At 42.9% G+C, this 19,910-nt stretch overlaps 1 protein-coding gene across 17 annotated transcripts in view; it reads right to left on the bottom strand.

Annotated features, from left to right (window-relative positions):
- Positions 1-19,910, bottom strand: part of auts2a (activator of transcription and developmental regulator AUTS2 a) — a 314,983-nt gene that overhangs the window by 40,100 nt on the left and 254,973 nt on the right. The window lies entirely within an intron of this gene.

Here is a 19,910-nt window from a genome sequence, read left to right as displayed (position 1 = left end):
CACATCATATGTCAGCAGGGGAAGCAGCGGAAAAGTGTTTCTGCTGGTTGTTAAAAGCCTGTAGAGACTATGTTATCTGCTTATCTCTATCTTCTCATCTCCCCGTGGTCTCTGAAAGCAGGCCGGGGCCGTAGGAGTTCAAGATAAATGGCCTGATCAATGGCAGACATTATCTGGATCTGGTAGGCAATAATCAGATCCAGTTGACATTGCGGGCACAGAAAGAACTGGCCTGTCAGCGGGAACAAACCTACTTCACTGGCCATCAGTGTAATGTCACTGCCATGGGACTCACTTTGGAAAACAATGCAGAAAAGAAAATTGGTTTAACCTTCCCTGCTTCAAAAGCCCCTGCCCCCTCCTTCCCTCACCACCACTCTGCCCAGTCACAGGAGAAATGGGAGATCCTTTTGCCTAAATTACAGACATTGCCGTGGAATGTGGGCTGTGGGCTGCGATGCCGTAGATAATTTCAGACTAGTCAATCACTCCCTCCTCTTCTAACAGAAAGGAGCATATGTGCCTCAAATGCCTGCCTCAACACACACACATACACACACACACACACACACACACACACACACACACACACACACACACACACACACACACACACACACACACACCATCATGGATATTAGGCATGATTTACCTTTAACATTTTCACTTAATGCCAGTATAATTACTAATTCTCAAATCCAAGCTAAATTATTTTAAAGGCCAAATCGACATCCATATTCATGGTGCTGTGTTGACGTAGAGATTTAATGGGCTGAAGAAAAATGAATCATCTCAGCTTTTAAAACAAAGATGAGGCATGTGAGGGGAAACTGGAAATTCAATGTGCTGCTTTTTAAGATATTATTTGTTTGTGATGTTTACTTTCATCTTGACAACGTGTCAGTGTCCTTGAATGTTTTCCTGCAGTGCTACTTTATACTGTAAACAAGCTTTGGTGCTGCTTGTCATACAAATTCATTCATAAGCTCATTCAGTGTTACCTCAAGAAGCTATAGTGTCACTTCAGCTCAATGACAATAAAAGGAGAATCATAAGCCTTCTTTAATTTGGACCCTGTTTTCTCCCTGAAGCTCCACAGTGAAGACTCATTACAGACAGAACCATTCCTAACAGATAACCCACTGCATGATGAACCCCCAGCTTGAATTTTTCCCCCTAATCTGCATGTCTTTATATTTGCGGGGACCCGGTAGACATCTACCACTGTGGCACTGAAACCCCCCCACGAGGCCTCAACTTAATACTAACCAAGATCAACTGTGCTGGCAGGGATATTATTTTCCCGTTTTGTTTCTTTCTTCTCAGCGGTGCGATGGGAGCGAGGAAACAAGGGGAGGCAGACAGATAAAGGCAGAGGAACTAGAGAGGAAGAGAGCAGAGAAGACAACGAAAGAGGATGAGATGTGGGGAGAAAGAAAAGACGGAGAGGAAGGATGAGCTGAGCAGGGAGGTAGCAGGGAAGAAAGAGAAGGGAGAGAAACAGCCTGCTGTGTCTTAAAAAGGAATTACTACAGGGAAGCACTGAGGAAATCACCACTAAGGCGTTGTATTAAAACCTGTCTGACCCTCTGCGGACCCCCTGAGCGATTCACCCGGCTGGAGGAGTATGGTCTGAGGGATTAGACCTCTGACACGCTCCGTCAAGACCATTCTGTCAGGCACCAACAGAGGCAGCCCTAGTCACACACACGCCCCCCTATGCTCCACTTCAACAAGCCTCTCCACGGCTCTCTCTGTGCTCAACAGCTCCGGAGTGGGGGCCTGATGATAGGCTCTCTAGGGGGACACAAGATGGGCCACGGACATCAAAAGCCAGCAGGGTGACAGACAGCGGGGAGGTCTCTGCCAACCCTCCCCCAGCTTTAACTCCTTTCTCTTTCTGTCACTGTCCTCCTCTCTCCCTCCATCTTATCCCAGGCCCCCACTGGCCATTGAGGGGTTTCTAATTGCATTTTGCAAAGCCTGAGCTAAATGAGCTCGTTGTTGTGCCTACAGTAGCCTCCCTGCTGGAGGTCTGAATGATAGGAAGGAGAGACTTGGGAGGTTTAGGCCCCTTTGAGGTAAAAAAAAAAAAAAGAACACAAGATACACTTGTCATTCAGTAGGTGGCAGGTGATACATGTTGCGTGGCCTCAAAAGAAGATTTTTTTCACATTACATTCTGCACAAAGCTGAATACCAGGAGATGCATCTTCCCATACTCTGAGGTGCTCTGTTGGAACGGGGCCTTATGGACGTCTGCAGTGGAGGATCTGAGACAGGGTGTTTTAACATGTCAGAGACCACTGAGACAGCGCTTGAAAATCCTCCCTGACCCCGTCGTCATCCCCCACTCTTTGTAACACTAGAACATGGGAGACCGGTTAAACAAGAGGAAGTGTGTGTGTGTGTGTCTATGTGAGGGTGTGTGTTTGGAGACAGGAGCGATTTCATCTGTGAATCCCCTCCTTTTCCCTGGTGGTGTTCCTACAGCGGGAAAGTGAGCTGTTAGTTTGTGACCTACATGTGGAGCTGGTTGTGGGCCACAGACTGGGGCCAGGGCTGGGCTGCAGGGGGTCTGTCTGTTGATAGGAACGGGAGGCCTATTCCGCTTTGAAGCCCTGTATATTTAAATATTTCATGACCCGCTCATCTGCAGCCCCTTTTATCGGATTTATGCTCTGGCTCGTGGCTGCCTTTCATTAATAGCACAGCGAGAGAAGTTAGTGTTGATCTAATGCCCCCATCAGTGAGGCAGATGTGAGGCAGTCTCTCCCATACCAGGGTCCTTTTGGCACGCAGCATATCTGGAAGAAGATCTTGTTAAACGCTAGTAACAATTACACCAATTACAGATAAGCCTAAGTGTGTCAAAGCCACAACATGATGTTTACAATGATTAGCATGCAGCATTATCAGCAGGGATGGTAATCAACACTCCTGCCTGGTGCTTCACAAGATCACAGGACTCTTTATCTGTCATTATCGATAAAAGGCCACCGGCTGAAGACAGACCTGAGCGTAACTGTCATGCTTGGCACTAGCTCATGCTGCTGGTATTTAGCTTTAGTTAAAGCAAACCAGATTTGACAGGAGACTATACAAGATGTCACATGAACAGTACAATGACAATATCAAATGAAAGAACGTCACAACTCACTGCACTTGCCATTTTTGCTCATTATTGTCAAAGGCATCACAGAGAAACACTCTGAGGATCTCACTGCATCTCACATGACTGGTTATCACATCTGTACATATGAACCATGTGCCTTTCCAGCAGTGAAGTGGAGCACAACGTGGGCTGGTAGATTTCCACGAGGGCGCGTGCTGTCATGGTGCAGGGCACCAGTCTGGAAATGTCTCCGAGGCTGGTGACCACGACATAAGACCCCGCTTGTCTGCTTGTAATAGAGATGCCTTTGAGAGCGGCCTGCATCTGCCTGCGGGACACATTCCATGCTTTCCTCCACAAACTCTGCGCTGCCGTCAGGCTCTGGGTCCTAAATGTGCACATTGTGAGGCTGCCCTGCTGGCGGCCTGACAGCAGCACATTCACCAAGAGGTTATTTGAGTGGACCCAGGCTCCCAGGGCGCAAATAGAGTGTGTTCTCTCTCTGAAAGTGTGTGTGATACTTTGTAAACGAATTTGTAAATGTTGTTTTTTGTTTTTATGTAATTGTGTTAAATGATCCACCTTGGAGTTTGCCTTTGCTATTAAAGTGATATTGGTAAAGGCAGAAAGTATGTGCCAGGGTTTGTGATGAAAGACGGACACTGACTCAGATGTGTAGTTTTCTGTCAGTGTTTGCAGCCCGGCGTCAGCGGGTCCCACAAGAGACTGCCAGTGCTGAGGGCCACCCAGGGTACAGCCAGCGCTAAGCCCAATCATTAGCGCCTGTTTCAACTGGGCTTACCCTGTACTGTGTTTACCAACACCAAGCTTCAACAAGATGATCTGGGACAGCTTGCTGTCTGTCTCACTCTCTCTCACTGACACACACACACACACACACACACACACACACACACACACACAAACAGTCTGTAAGAGGATTTGCACTGGCAACAGGGACAGGCTGCGTCGTTTATCCACAGGGAACGCTGCAGCACCACACACAGTTTGACCCCAACTCACATGCCTGGATGAACAGGTAAACACCCACACAGGATTCCCTGAGGGTCACTGGGGCCTGATCTGGGTTTGCAGGGTAAACAGTTGTATGATAAAGTTTTTCCTTCAGTTTGATGAAGGGCTGAATGAACAATACTGTGCTGCAAAGTGTTCACACCGTTTAGCCAAACACAATTTAGGTCCTGTGCTAATGAGTTTAACACAGAATTTAACACTGACTCTAAACTCAACAGTAAAACAAGAGACCTTTATTCCCACTGTAATTAGACTGCTCAGTTTGCAAAAGTTTGTGAAATAATGCAGCATGCAGCATCGTGTATATACACAAACCAACTCACCGTCTGATCCTCTAAAGTCACTACAGTCTGAAAGATATAAGAAGCCAAGATTTGAACTGAGTTTTTATTAAATATTTTACTATGTTTTTATTGTGTCTTCATTTTAAAACCTGTTTGCATGCGCTGACAGTCAGGTTTACAATGGATGAGTTAGTAGAGGCAGCACTGGCTTTGTTTTCCTCTCCTGTCTACTGATTAGTCTGCTCCAATGGCCACATTGTTATGTGATAACAGAGGGCGGTGGGCTGGCTGGGCCTGAGGAAGTCATTCAGAGTGAGTTCACTGACTCTCTGACCAGGGATATTAGAGGAGCATCTTTTAGTCATGCTCGATGGAGTCCAGGCTCTGACTCCACTGAAGCCTCTGGTGTGCAGGGGAATCTAACAGGGCCGGGGAGGCCTGCAAACAACTGTCATCCACTAACGCACCAGGCACAATTACACCTGACACTGGTCATGAACTCACACAGGGAGGGGCACACATACAGCACATACTGTATACAAAAACACTGAGTAACACTGTGCAACACTAAAATGTAATTCAAACTGTGTCATCTTACAATAATTTTTGAGTTGAAGTTTATTTGATCTTATGTGAACAGATAGACAGACAAAACTGAAAATATGGCCCCAAAGTACAACTGCAACTAAAGGAAGTCCACCTGCAACCACTGCAACAACAATCAGTCCACACTGCAAAAATCACTCTAACAAAGGTGATTGCACTGTGAACACCACAGCGTCCTCACACATGCATGTGTTTCCCAAACACACTGCAAAAATCACACACACACAAAACTATGGCCCAGCCAATTATGTTTTCTGACTTGAATCCAATAGAAGTTGATAGTATTTTAAAGCAGGAGGCAACGCAACAACAAAAAAAAAGCCCTCCAGCAAACAGCAGCTACAAACAATCACCTGTAAAGAATGACAGACAGTATCCAATATGTCATCAAAAATACTGAACATTAAAAATACGAGTCTCACTAATGAAGGATGTCAGATGAGTTGCCTTCTTTGGCTAAAAACAAATAAAACTGTATTAACTGTCACTACTTAACGTGTTAGAGATGTTGACCACAGGTGTACCTTTGCACAGGTGTCTTGTTGTGTACAATATATAACAAACAGACCAGCATGTTTTCCAATGTAGAGCCGTACAATGGTGATCTACATGTATGGAGCCCTGAAAATATACACAACAGATGTGGGTAAAAAGAGACACGCAATTAATCACGGCACACAAACACACACATCGTCACTGCCTGCGGGAGATGTCCTCCTGAGACCCCTGAGGTGACAGATGTGTCAAAACAACATATTGGTTTCGCTCCTCTTTCCTGTGGTGTTGCTTTGTTCCTTTACCCTAAAAAAAATACAACAAAACATTGGATCTGATTTGCTCTGCATATTGCTGATGCATTTTTTACGAGTTACTCCGAAAACACCATGTTCCTCGACATTAAAAAGCAATTTAGCACTCCCAGGATTAAAAGCGCATGTTAAATTGAAGGCTACACTTGGCGTGGGCATGAAAAATTGAGTGGCTCCTTATATTAACCAGACTGAACACTGCACACAGCATTTAGATAGACGAAATGGAATCTTTTAGCATTACTAATTCATCCAGGGGAAAGCTGTGGCCGTGCACGACTCCACTGTTACACTGCTGAATATAAACTTTGGCTGGCTTGCAGATGAAGCTGTGCTCTATCTTGTGAAAAGTGTGAATACCAGGTGGATGTCTATCAGTGGGGATGGTTGAATGTAACCTACTTTCTTCAGTTCTCTCTCATTTCAGTTAAGGCCCGCTTTTTCTGTTCCCTGAGCTGTGAACTGTCCTTCAACCCTCATGCTACAAATTCACATACTGTCCATCCTTTAATGCTTCAACGCAGAAGAAGAAAACCACTCACTCTAATGTGAACATCAGTGATCTCTTTCCAAACTGATTTGAGCCACAGCAGGGTGAAACCTTTTGTGATACCTGGTTAAAAATGAATGAGGGAGCTGTGGGCCTGTGGGAAAACTCAGACTAGACACCCCTGTTTCACTTGGCCCTGATTCCAAAATGTACTCTAATGTTTCCTCTCACTACACTGAGAATAGATGGAGGAGAGCAGATAAAAAGAGCAGGATGAACACTCATTTACTGGACCGTGGCCCCACTTAAACAAAATGATGGATGCTAATGATGCCCATAATTACCGTTTCTAAAATGGTGATAATTACAATTCTTTTATAGCTCTTTATCTGCAGCCGATCTTGATAATGATTTCTGGAATGATAAACAGTGATTGTCAGTGTTTGACCTTTGAAAGCACCAACACAAGTAAAACTCTCCAGGATGAGACAAGCATCTTACTTCAGATTACTGGTAACAATTATTCTAAACGGTGAGAAAAGTTATTTACTGATGTTCGTCCATAACCTCATCGTATAAAGCTATGAAATTACAGAACAGCGGCCTTAGACACACTTACAGCTGCATTAACTGTTTTTTGGAAAAAAGCTATGAACAACACAAACATCTTGTTAGTATATTGTTAGCAAACAGTAGCTTATTTACAACATTAGCAATCAGCAGCATTAGAATTAGCATTTATTTAGCCACCTGATGAATCTAAGTACAAAATTAATCTCCTTTTAGCTCTGTTTTGGTCTCCACAAACTCCTGGAGGAACTATCTAGCCCTTAAGCTGCTAAATGCTCCACTATTTTCACCAGCCAGTTGCTAACTGTGTCTGTCTGAGATTTTTTCACTGAAAACAACTCCCTGCTGCTGGTAACAGTCGTATGAGAGCAGTGAGACTGAACTAACAGTAAAGCTGTGGGTCAGAGAATCAAAACCATGAGCTGAAAGATGCTAAGATGCTCCACAGAGCTGAGGTGAGCTGCAGAGTTCAGCAACAGCACTGATTAAAGCAGCATTAATTATTTCAAGTACATCATGGTTTTGGTCAACAAAATATTCCAATTCTGAAAATACACTGTCAATGTATACATGTATTTAACAAATTAGAAAGTGAACAGAAAATGAATTGAGCCAGATCTTAATATCCAGGTCCACTCTCCCTCCATCCTGCCCAGTGCTGTAATGGGGGCCTGGCTCCCCTGTCACATGTCTTAGATTATGCCTGTGTTACACCAAATGCCTGATAATGCAATCAAGCAGCTTTGAAGCTCGATGATTCTCCAGTGTCTGGTGTAATGAGGGGAAAATGAAACCGTTCCCTCAGTGTCTGACTAACCCTCTGATGAGACCTTCATCAGAGGGATGCAGACAGACAGACAGACAGACAGACAGACACACACACACACACACACACACACACACACACACACACACACACACACACACACACACACACACACACACACACACACACACAAAAGAGCATTTAAAATGAACTCATCCATCTTCAGTCATGAGCCCAAACAGGCTGAGGGGGTAGAACAGCTTTGTTGAACTTGTGGCACCACCTATGGGTATTTGTGCACAAGTGTTATCAAACACATTAGGAGTACTGTAGGGTAGGGAGAGATGTAGGGAGGATAAGTGTACATTTGTGATTTGCATGGACTGCAGTGATAAAGTGACTTTGCTGATAATTACAGCTAAATCTTTCTGTGCTCATATCATTCCTCTTGTGCCAATTCATACCTATAATATATATTTTACAATATCTTTAAGAGCAGTACTGAACATGTAATAATATACTATGAACAGTTTGCCTGGTTGCTATTGGTAACTACATGCCATGTGACCTCCTGTTGGTGTATTCTACATTGAATAGACTGGGGTAGCTTATCAACTATAGGGACAGAGCTCATATAAACTAATTACAGAAATTATATAATCAGGTCTATATTGCACTAGGAGATTATAGTAAATTTGTGACATACACAGTTTGCCCATTTGAACGCTGCTTCTGGGCCACATATAAAACTCCCACTGTTTCTTTATGTGCAGATGTTACTTAAAGAGAGAGATGGAGGTGGCTGCTCCCTTATGAGCGCAGCTCAAGCTACCAGCTACAATCTTAACCACTTATCATGACGCAGATCTGTGCATCCACTGTCATCAGTTCTCTACATCTCTCGGGTTCTAACGCTCTCCACCTCCTTGATTCAACATGCTCAGTTGCTACAATGCTCTGTCCTTCCAAGGGAATACTCATTTCATGCCAGGAAGCAAAAAGAAAAACATAACTCATAACTCTACGCTTGACCTTGTCTTTCACCACAATTGCACAACTCTGGAAATACATATCCACATATTATGGGCAGAGATCAGCAGAACCGATACCAAAGGTAAAACCATGGTAATCCTAAATTTTGTGTTTCAGAAATTATGATTTCATCTGAAATATAATATTATGGAAATAAAATGCAATGACCAATTTTGAAAAGCACAATAAGATAAAAACTGGATTATGCAGCATGTGGAAGCAAGTGTCAGAGAGCTTGTGCATACATGGGCAAAGTGCTTATGGCTGTGTCAGCAGATGACAGTGTGGGGATCAGGGGCAGGGCTGCAGTAAACTAGTTAAAGTTACATATAAGCCATTTAGGGTAAGTGATGCCTTCAGGTGGCTCCTCATCATGATGTATCACCTCAGCAGAAGCTGAAGCTGATTTCATACTACAGGGCAAAGGTGGTAAGTTATAGTGTCCATCAGAACCAAACCCAAATCAACCAACTAATGTTCATACTGGCGTTTTCAAATAGACTTCATTTCAGTATGTCTATTGTGTGTCACATTTTGTTATCAATTTAGTCGACATAATTTTGTCATACTGAGTAATGATAATGTATTATATATTATATATTATACTGTATGCAACAGTATAGGTTGATGAATAAATACTGAATTTGAGGACTGTACTCCAGTATTGAGCACCAAATGAATGGAATGAACTTCAAAGCACAATGAGACTTGAAAGTCTCATCACACTCGATGTGTTTAATTTTAAATATTTGTAGAGGTGTGTGTGATTGTTCGAGGCTATTTGTGTGCGACTGGCTTGGCTGCGTTGTGTGTACTCAGGTCTACAAACAAGATCACTTCATAGTTTTCTGCTAACGGGCTATTATCAGCTGTCAGTGTGCTCACAGAGTGGCTTCCTAGCAAAGCATGCAAACTTTGAGCAGAAACTTTTAACTTCCGCTGCTACACTCACAATGGGACTCAATGCAGTTGGAAGTGAAGGAGAAAGCAAAGCAGCAATTCAACCATTTCTTGACAAAGGAATAGTTGGTCTGTGATACAATGAGATAACATTGAACAATCTTTCTTTAAAACACACGTCATTCAGCACAGAACCATCACACACACATCCAGCCTTGGACTGGACTGCATTATATTCTAAAGTGTTCGCTATTGTGTACATCCCTGTGTATAGTGTACACAGTATGTTAGATAAAGACTTATTTTGAATGGACACGGCCAGTATTGTCCCATTATTCTTTGTGTGTGTGTGTGTGTGTGCATGTGTGTGTCAGTGTCTGACCCCTTAGTCCACATCACTCCAGGATAATAATGCCCCCCAGGAGCTGCGAGGCCTGATATCACCCTTCTCAGCAGTGATAGCTATCATTGTTGCTAACACAGCCTCACAGTATGATACCACACACACACACACACACACACACACACACACACACAACTTGAAGATAGATGCACTGCCCTGATCTCATCCTCTGCTTTAATAAAAACCAGGTAGATACAACAGGCCGCTGCAGTCACATCAGTCTGCTCTGAGCTACGACCCTCTGCTCTTCTCTTTCTTCTAAAAACACACTGGGCTCTACTTTAAAGGGGAAATGAAATGTGCATGTTTTGGCGCTGGTAGTGCCTACATCACAGGGTTGGTTGGTTCGGTTGGTCTGCTAAGACAGTAAAGCGTTACTGAACCTGCTAAAAACAAAAAAAAAAAAAAAAAAGGTGCAGTACCGGACAGGTAGACCTGGCATCGGCCAATCAAAAACGCCTTTATTGGATACATGGTTATTACTCTGAAAAAGTTTATTGTTCCAAAAGTAAATTATTGTGCCTTATGTTGGTTCCTGGTAGATACACTTTACACGTATATATCTTTGAATTTTTGCCACATGTGGTGACTTTTCTGCAATTATGAATTAGGATTATTTAACATTTGGAAAACGTGAAGTCAAGGTAAAAAATATTTAGGATATTTAGGAGATTTGCATAAGCTGTGACCTCTGGCCGAGGAATCAGATGTTTGGTCTGGAGCGACATGAGTTTTTGGTGAATACGTGCAGCTCCAGGTGGTTTTTAATAGTTGTGGTTCATTTTTAATTGTTGACAGATGCTGTGGAAATATTAAGGTGAGACATAACTGTGTGAGGATGGAAGCAGGAGCAGTAGGTGTTGTTTGGAGTGAAAGCTGTGTTTAATGAGACACTCATGATGACCTTTATTGAAGTCAGTGGTGAAGTCAGCTACTGTACGTTTCTGAGACATATTGGAGGATACCAATTGTTTTGATGTGGACATCGCTGATGTCTTTGGTGACTTCCGTAGGTTGCTAAATGCCCTACCTGTCTTTTCTACCTGCCTGGCTGGCACGTTTTAGCACCCTTTTCCTGCGGTGGACTGATGCCGCTTTGTCACTATTGGAATATGTTGGTCGGCCAGTAGAGCTGAATACAGACAGAGCTACTCCGGGTTTTAGTCTGTTGGTCCGGCGATAAACTAACCTCCCCGACTCAAAGGTTTTCTCCTCAGTTTACTCTAAAAAGTGTGCACTGCAAAACCTGGAGTCAGAGCCCAGTGGAGAGCTCTTTCTCTTCAGCAGTACAGGTCTCCGTTTCAGCGCAGTTTATGAAAATGGACTGTTTTGTCCTTGGCTTTAGCCCTGTAAAAATCATTTTTACAGCCAGGAGCAATACAGTAGTGGCCCTCCTTTGGTCTTCTGGTGTCCTGCGGCTCGCCAGTCTCTATCTTTAGCTGTCACTGTCTGTCTCCTCACCTCTGTCTCTCACCGTCACTATCTTCCACTTCTGTAGCTTTCAATGTCTCTATCCTCCACGTCTCTGTCTTTCACAGTTTTTATCTTTCACTATCTATCTTTAACTGTGTCTGTCCTCCAACTCTGTCTTTCATTGTATTTATCTTTCACTGTCTATCTTTTACTGTCTGCCTTTCAATCTCTGTCTCTCACTGTCTCCACTGATCTATCTGTTCCATAGAGCATAGAACCAACCCTGTGACGTCACAGGTTATAGTACAGCAAGATGGCGGCGCCCTTGAAACAAAACATAAAACGGAGCTTCTTTTTTCTTTTATATGTTTACATTTGTCATGTTTATTATATAATTGTTGAGTAGAGTGGATATCCATTTAGTGAATAATGTTAATTTGATTGACTGTTTCATATCCACTTTAACAGTCCAAAGGGCATAGACTAAAACACATGGCCCAAATGCATTCAGGGCGTGTCCATATCACTTTTGCTATTTTGACATAGGGAAAAGAAATTTGCTGCATCAGGCACATGCTTCAATAGGATTGTACTGAGTCTCTTAATTTAACATGGTGTTTTTGGGCGTCACATGCAATAAACCAATCAGAGTGCCATCTCCCAACCACTTTAAAAGCCAGGCATGCTTGCACCTTGGCAGATTACTATATAAAGGCGCAGAGTTTCACACAGAGTTAGAGTCTCGTTGATTACATATTGTGACTGACCAGTCAGCCCAGTCCTGGAAAAGGCTGACAACAGCTCTGTGCACACTGAGGGCCAAGAAGGGTTGAGTAAATCAATGTGCTGCGCACAGCTCTACAAAGACGCAACAGCACAAATCATAACTTTAGACATCGTTTATGTTATATTATCAGCAGTATAAATAAACTTTCAGTTCATTATGAAACTATTGTGGGACAAATCTAGTCCAGGTGATGAACGGGAAGCACTGTGACACACACTGCTTGTGCGTAGCAGTTTTTGCGTGTTGTGCGCCCGCCTGTGTAGGTGCATAATGGATAATGTGCCGTAAAATAACCTGCAATAATGTGCCCTGAATTAAGACCAGTTTTTTTCACATAGTCATTTCCTGTTGCTGCAAGATAGCAATGTGCCAACAATGTGCCTGATCAAACGTCATGGGTGCTGAGATGAGCAAGAGTGCATTTGCTATTTAAACAATGTGGGCAAAATGGACGGCAAACTGAATCGGCCTGAAACTAGCAAGGACACTTGCATAGTCTGTCTGTCTGACTGTCTGTCTGTCTCTGTTCGGCTGATGAGTCATAATTGTTGATTAATGGCAGCTCCTGTCATTTGTGACAAATTTTAACTTGTGATTATTTTGCTGACACCTGCGGTGAGGCAGCCCAGTGGAGGAGGAATGTGAACATGGAAGAGCTAGAAGGATGGTTGCTGCCTCCAACATGAAAAGCCAAGAACAAAGCTGGCAGTGTGCCCCAAACAAAATCACGTTTGATCTGAAACTCCCACTGAATACAGAGCAAAATAATCATTATAGCTAAGTAAATGTAACTGAGGATCTTGCAACTTCTGATTGGGGAGATGAGTGGGAAATACAAAAGTGGTGTGTAATATGTGTAATCTTAATCATCATGTAGAGTAAAGTTGTAGTGGCTCAGGTCAAACAAAGGCTTCATGCTTCATGCTGTAGTAAACATCCTTACAGGACTAAACTCATCACACTAACCTACACTATATTTACATTTTAAGAGTCAAGGCATTGAATGATAATATCTCATTCCTCCTCCTGTTAGTTGTCATTTTATCTACTAACACTGTCGTACATTTCTCCTCAATATATCTGTCGCCTTTTAGATTCATTTATGTTAATCAGTTTTCTTAGCTTGCCATTTTGGCTTTATTGTTTCTTTGTTTGTTTTTTGCTGTGTTGTTTTTTGTTTTGGGATGAATCTGAGTTAAATTCTCTGCGGATTTAACTCAGATGCACAAATTAACAAGTTGCAAAGCGTGTGGGGATTTTTTTCCGCATCACATTTTTTTACACACCTTTTTTTTTTATCACTTTGATTCTACATTTTATCACATTGTAATTAAACTAAAATAAATTATACATGCGCTGCAACCAGAGAGTGTTTTACAGATTAGGTACTTTAAAGGGATTTAATAAATCAGTATGACTATGGAGATGGTTCTGAAATATTAATTCTATTTCAGTGACAGATATACAAACTCTATACTACATTAATACATTGATAATAGCACTTATTAGTACTACAGTACACACAGTAGGCACCAAACAGCCTTTTAAATTCTTTGTCCTATGTTGAAAAGGACACACTCACACACTGTCTCAGGTGCTGACTGAGGTGAATTCAACACCACACACAGGCAGACCTTGGGCAGCCTGTTCCAAAATCCACTTAATTAAGACTGAAAACAACAGTAATGCTTAGCGGGGTTTAATCAAGGCTATCAAGCTGTGCAGCTACATCACTTAAAACCAAAATCTTTATAACACAATTGTTTTAATAGTCTCAGTCTCCACAGAAGTCTGAAGAGCGGTGGTTTTAATTCTACTACATCTAAGTTATCAAGCGACTACTGTTCATTCAGCAGGGTTCCCCTTTGCCACTGCTGAGTGCCTCTCCACTCTACTACACTTCTTGGCCAAAAGCATTAAGAGGCCAGAGTTTATATCAGCCACAAAAGAAATGGCAAATAAATAAAAGCCCATGCAAAGACTAGGTGTTGAAAACAACAAGAAGCACAGCTCAAGGTCCTTTTACTCACAGACAGAAGCAATTATGTTTCCATTTAGAGGGATGACAAATTGACTGGAGCAGAGAAGTGAAAGCCTGCATCAAAATCAGCAGCTAAACACTGCTAATCTCAAGCTCCATCTCTTCACAACTTTTACACTTACACACAGGCACTTGACTGGGCACTACTGTCTAGCCGCACATCTATTGGGTATAAATAGAACCTTCTCATTCAGGAAGGATACACAGTTTGAAGTTATTATTCCCCATTAACAGCACTGAGGAAAGTGCAGCTTTGCATTGTTTTGCAGACAGAGGTTGGGGCCTGGGGAGGTGCTGAGTGGGGAGTCTCACATCGTTAGGGCTTGAAATAATGACGACAAAATCTGAGCAGAAATGATTTGATTAGTGCTTTCAGGTCTAAAAAGGAAACTGGATGCGTACCAAATGACTGTGGAGAGGGAAGGTGCGACAGAGCTCTTAATTGCTGGAACTGCACCTAGAGACTTGATGATTTGTGACATCTTATCCGGTGCTCTGTGCTAACACTAATAACTGTTAATTAACTGCAGCAAGGATGCCGTAGAGGAGGAAGCAAAGGAGGGAACACACACACATTCGCTCACAAACACACATACATGGCCTTGTGTGTTCTCTAGATTAAAGGAAAAAGCATCTCTAGGGATGTATACGAGATGGAGCGAAGATGTTGCGGAGGTCAGGGTACTTGCTGTTCTGTAATGCTAATGGGCACAATGGAGCCACACTGCTATCAAGCGAGAGAAATAACAGCGTTGCCGTTATTGTTTTCAGATTGATCCGGCTGTGTAAATCTGTTAGCCTTAATTGGTCCACGAAGACGGAAAACAAAGTCAATGTTCCGTTCCAAGGCCAGCTTCAATTTCCAAAGCAGATGTTCACAGATGTCGTTTTTGTCACTGGAAGCGTCAGCATCTGCATTCAAGCTCTTTAGTGCGATGACAAGGGAACGCATGTGTTCAGTGATATCCTCATTAAAAGCAAAGTGCCTGGTGTGGCCTCTGTCCCCCTGCGTGACTGTGCACGTAGAGTTCTTTGCAGACATCCACCACCGGAAACAGCACAGACATGCACGGCCCCAGTATAATGTCATTTTGAAAGCCAGCCCATATTCATACTCATTAATGATAAATCATACAGGAGCCTCATGAGTCTGAGTGCTTGATGGATCATTCTTATGTTTGTGCATTAACACTAATCATCAAATTGGCTGAAATATCCACAAACGGCTAATGATATCTGCAACAGATGACATGTAGATGAATATTATTCCAGGGAGGTGGCCTGTTGAGTTGAGCAGGTACCGTGAGACTATGGGCCTTCCGCTAGCTAGAAGAACAAGCTAGCTCAATATTGTCAGTATGGACATCATGGCAGAGGTGAAGAGACTCCTAGCTCCTAGCATCTACATTTTAGAACACAGCTGCTGTTGGTTCAGATGTTATCAGCCAATCAGATAAACTGAATGCTGACTTGACACAAGTAGACCGAGGGACTGTACCAAGATGATTGTGTTTGTTGCCTGAGCAATTGATAGGCTTTTTTTTTCTGTTCACGAGCTGATAGCTTCTAGGGGTACCCTGCATCCCAGCACCCTTACCAGCTTGGACTCAGAGCGGAACAGAATTTAATGCTTCAGCGTCCTGTAATTACAACCTGTGGCTGCAGAGGCTGCTGTTGCCACTGCTCAGGAAAAGTCACATAGTCTTGCTTTAAAATACACAAGGTGAGTGCAAATTATAGGAATAGTACACAAAATGACAATGGCATCTAATGCTAATACTGCTGTTAACAACTCCTGCTTACCTGTTAGGTTCATTATAACTTCACATACCTTCAGGTTTATTAAGCGGAGCAAAGTCATGCTGTTGGACTACAAAGGCAAACAATACTGGACCAAAAAATATCTCATCATTTGTTAAAATAAAAATGACTCTTTAATTCTTAACCCAGAGTTCTGCATGGGACCTAAACCCCGCCCCATACCTTTCGCTTTATTTCATCCATGACTGACCATTAGCTTGTGAGGCTAATGTCGCTTTCCCTTGTCCAATGGGATTTACATATCTACTTACAATAAACACGATGGATGCAGTTGCATGGAGCAGCTTGGTTTCTGCTGGGTAACACAGCTTTATGTTCATCATTTACTAGGTAAGTACATTTAAATAGGTCAGACGTGATGCTCGGTGAGGAGGAGTTCTAGGAGACTTTTTTTTTAAGGAAAAGAAAACTTGACGTGCAACGTAATGCATCAGTTTAACTAGCAATGTTTTGGATTAGCAAAGATTTAACTGTGTTTGTGTATAGGACACTGACATACAAATCTTACACTGAAATGGCATTTCAGAGTGTATAGACTATTAAGTGTCAGGTTCTTTGGTGATGTTGTTGAAGGCTGATTCTCTCCCTATCTAAACAGCTGTCATGTTCCATGAATCCAGCAATGCCCTCGCCTGGAGAGCCAGAGCTGTCTTGACAAACAAACGTGTCTCCACTGTTATTACCGTGTTCCCATCCCTCCTCCAGTGCTTACTGCTCTGGTGACAGCGACACAAAGAGACATGAAGAGCGTGGCCTTGGAGTAGATAAACAAAGAATGCCATTGCATGTCACTCCTGCTTGGACTGATGCACTGGCTGGATATTGAAGGAATTGGAGGGATGGCTGGGAGGCACAAACACCACATATGCACACATACACACAAAGGCATGTCTCCAGTAATAGCTTTTCATTTGTCCCTGACATGCATCGGTCAAGCCGTTGCCTTCAGATGTCCTGTGTTAAATACCTAGGGTGAGCAAGGTTACACATTCTGATGGGCACATTCGCATTTTCAATTGAGACCTCTACAGTCTATCAAGCTCCAGGATACAGCGTGGCCTAGAGATGGAGAATGCCATGAGACAGGAAATGGAGCAAATAGACTGACAAGCTGGCAAGTCCCTCATTGTTATTTTACCGGGGCCTCTGTGCGTGCTTGTCACTGCAAAAAGCCTCAGTGAAGGACGTGAAAGATCACACTGCTGTCTGCTCATCAGATGAGGGTACACTGTATGTTTTGTTTGGTTCTATGGTTCCTCACTTCTATCACACTTCAAGGTAAGACCCCGGAGCACTGTTTGAGCTATGCAGGTGGGCAGCAGTTTTACTTTCCACGATTCAATTTTGACAACACAAGCGCTCCAGGGCCTTCAAATTTTTGCTCATACTGTCAGTATTTCACCAACAAAAGCAGATAAGCCATGTGAAGAATGGAAACATGCCTATATTCAGAGCTCGGGGTCCTTTAAAGATTACGAGCCAAGAAAGAAAAAAAAAAAAAAAAACTTTTCCAAGGAACACTGCACATGACAGTTGGGTTTACCTAAACTCTAATTTCCTTGAAACAGGATTATGACAGGCCTTTCTACTGGAGTGTGATCAGAAGTGTTTGTACACAGTGTAGAACAACTTGCTGGCATGTGTCGCTTTCATTTCTGAGATCCAGCTGACGTTTTGACAGATTAGCAGCGCTGTTATGGAGCCTGTCTGCCAACCAAGGAGCTCAGAGAGATGGGAAGATTACTCCTTACAAAGCCAATTAAATAACGTTTAATGAAGATGGGCTACAGCTATCCACCTCTCTGTGCTTTTGACAAGGTGCTCTAATTTGAAAAGGGAGTTGTCAATTTGGCTGAAAGGAGTCCAACAAAAAGAACTGGCGTCTAAAAATATAATATTTTACACAGGTAAAAAGATGTTATAGTGTTCTTGACACCCTGCTTTTGGCTTGTCGTTTGTATCTAATGCCAGAGCCGTGAGAAACTTATCGATTCAAATCCCAATGCTTGTGCTGATGTAATGCTGTATTGATCTACACAACGCTGCCTCCAGCTGTACTCCAGGAAATATCCACATTCCAAAGACTTCTCTTTTGAGAGCAGCCAAAGTGAGTGAAGAATAACACTGGCTGTCACTGGCCCATTTTTCTCCCAGGCAATGTCTTTCAAGAGTGAAGGACAACTGTGACAAAACCAAAGAGAAGGGCCAGATGTGCTCTCATTGTTCAAGAACTGAAAAAAAGTCCAAGGTAAGAAATCTGAAGAGGCTTTCTGTCTGAGGGGAGGGCTTTCCCCGCAGTCTTCCTCTCTCTCATCTTCAGCCCCTCTCTTCCTTTCATAGTGTGTATGGTGTGTGACCTCTCGGTAAGAAGAGTGACCTGAGTCTTACTTATAGGCCTGACACCCACTGACAGACAACTAACCCTTGAAAGGTCAGTGCAGGCGAGACAGGGAACACCTGCTACCTAACAGAACTAACACTTCCCTAAGTGCTCAAAGAAGCATGGATCGAGTTATTGTGGATGGGCAGGAGCCCCGACGAGCAAAACAAAGTTGTTGTCAATCAAAAGAAGTTGAAAGCAGCAGTTTGGAAGGAAAACAAGAAGATGGAAATTCCTTCACCGAGCCAGCAGGAGATAAGACTGGGTGGGGTCATGGGGGTTAACTGAGCATGCCAAGGTCTGGTGTGCTTTCAGTAGTTTGAGATCTAATCTTGTAGTATTAATATTTATGAGGGAAGGGTAAAAGAGGGAGGCAGAAATATTTTTGAAGCTCCTTCTCAGGACTCAGCTAAAACATGGATTTCTTATGAACTGATAGCTTGTTGATCTGCTTTAGCTCTTAGAGCTAGGCAAAGCTACATCCACACTACTACGATTTAGTTTTAAAATGAAAAAAAAAACCCTCTTTTGCTACATTTAAGCCTGTCATCCACACTACTCTGGAGTTTTCAAGGACCTAAAACTGAGACTTTTGGAAACACTGCTGACCCTGTTTTAGTTTGAAAACTCCAAGGTTGCGTTGCAGTCTGGACGGCACAAACAGAGATGTCCAAATGTTGGGTACACACAAAGCAAATCAGACATGGCTAAAACTACAACCAAAATGAACGGATGATGTGCTACACCAGTACTAATCTGTGTTCCTGTTAGTACAAAACTGAACTCAGGAAAATACTATGAGCTTAAAAGGAAAAGCCACACATTCCATGCTAACATGCCAGCTTATATCTGGCTCAATGCGGACACAAGTTTCTAATCTTCAAAAGTCGGTTTTATAAGTGTATAATGAGTGAGACCACAATAGAAAAACAAACCATTTATCTTCCTCCCCTGGAGAGTAAGTGGAACCATATGAGGCAGTGCGGAGCCAGATTCCAACATCTGGGCGACATGGGAGAATCAAAGCCAAGTGGTGCTGTGGACCCTGGTGAACCACAGCAACCTCTGCCTGCCCTCACAGAACTTTACTCAATGGAAAAACAGGTTGGAACCATGTTCTCCTGAGCGTCTGAGTTTCCTCTCGCCTTTTTTCAGGATAATTGCTAATCAAAAGGCGACTGTCGGCGAAGCTCCGGGCACGGTCCACAGCAGTAATCATTGCCAGCTGGGAGTTCGACTTACATAAAAACAGCTGGAACAGGCCATGGCGAATTCCTGTGAAACTGTTTCTTTAATATTGGGTGGAGGTCACAGACAGTGTCATCCTAGTAGAGGATTTGTATTAATAAAGTATGGCATACTCTAAGGCAGCTACAATGGGATGTTATGTTGTAATGGGAGCACACAAACAAAAAAATGTGTTTATTGGTTTGTTTTATTGCTGAACACTATTCAACC

This window comes from Trachinotus anak, unplaced genomic scaffold, assembly GCF_046630095.1.
Source record: "Trachinotus anak isolate AG129_WGS33_773 ecotype Australia unplaced genomic scaffold, CSIRO_AGI_Tana_v1 ptg000024l, whole genome shotgun sequence".
Lineage (NCBI taxonomy): Eukaryota > Metazoa > Chordata > Actinopteri > Carangiformes > Carangidae > Trachinotus > Trachinotus anak.
The sequence above is the reverse complement of the archived record's forward strand: the minus strand, read 5'-3'. Positions and strand labels throughout refer to the sequence as shown.